This window comes from Aplysia californica, unplaced genomic scaffold, assembly GCF_000002075.1.
Source record: "Aplysia californica isolate F4 #8 unplaced genomic scaffold, AplCal3.0 scaffold00281, whole genome shotgun sequence".
In the NCBI taxonomy this organism is placed as follows: Eukaryota; Metazoa; Mollusca; class Gastropoda; order Aplysiida; family Aplysiidae; genus Aplysia; species Aplysia californica.
In genome coordinates, this window is record NW_004797551.1 from 630,928 (window position 1) to 632,312 (window position 1,385).

The following is a 1,385-nucleotide window of genomic DNA, read 5'->3' on the forward strand; positions in this document are numbered from 1 at the left end:
CTTCTGGGGATCATAATATGACCCTCTTGCAGTATGTAGCGAGCGCTGTAAAACCTCTACTAAAACTAAATTAAAAAGTTATATCTGACATTTTTGGCCGTTTTAAGTTACTATGACCACGAGGTCAGAATTAAGTGCTCTATCTGCTCTATCAAAATCGTAAATGTATTCGGGGTCGTTGTCAAGATATTCAATCAAAGAATTGCGTTCGGAAAAGCTTGACATTTTGTGAAACTCCAAATTTTTTTCCGTCAAATTTCTAAAAACTAGGTACTGGGTAGATAGCACTTGGTCATTCTGTGGTAGCCATGTGTCTCCTAGTGGGTGGTTGGCGGGTGCTCTGGTGTGGTTTGCTCCCTCTTTCCTATCGAACATCTCTCATCTTTATCTCCCCTTCTTCTTTTGTTTATGTTTGTTACTCTCTTGTAACACCTCTAATCTTCTGGCGCTCTTATGACCTTATGCAGTTGCGAGTGCCGTATAACCTCTACTAAAACTAAAAACTAGATGTGTCTCCTCTTTACCTAAACTAACGATTACCAGACTTTTATCGTTAAAATCTTTTTTTTTAGAAGTTATTTTTGAAAAATAAAAGTTGGTGCATCGTAGTGGTCCGAAATCAAGGTTATCCTAAATCCTGAAGATGTTCGGAGCCAACCAGGTAGCGACCAGAAGAAATCACATTATTAGAAAATAAGTAATTGGGTTCGGAGTCGAGTCCTACGATTCCTAGCTTCCAATAATTGGGAACCTAGCCGCCCAGCACTACGATTAACGCCTTGCTTTTTTTTACTGTCTCCGGCACCTGTCAATAGCTAAGGTCTTCGGATAAACAGCATGAGTTTAACTGTAAGAATCTTCGGATAGGACTGTATGATCGTTTTTACCTTGACACTGCTCGAGAACGCCCTCTCTCCCTCCCCCTCTCTCTCTTCCCCCCTCTCTCTCTCTCTCTTTTCTCTCTCTCTCACACTCTCTTTCTTTCTCGTTCTCTTGCTCTCTCCCCCCTCTCTCTCTCACTCTCTCTCCCTCTCTCTCTCCATCTCTGTCTCTCCGTCTCTGTCTCTCTATCTCTCTCTCCATCTCTCTCTCTCTCTTCTCAAAATTCCTCTGCCCCCCCCCTTCATCACCCCTCTCTCTCCTAACCCCACCCCTCCCCTTTCCCCTCTTCACCTTTTTCTCTTCCTCTTGCTTGCTTTCCAAACCTCCCACCTCCCTGCCCCCACTTCCAATCCTACACCCTTTCCCCCTCTCTCTCTCTTTTCTCTCTCTCTCACACACACTCTCTCTCTCTCTTTTCTCTCTCTCTCTCTCTCTCTCTCTCTCTCTCTCTCTCTCTCTCTCTCACACTCTCTCTTTCTTTCTCGCTCTCTTGCTCTCTCCCT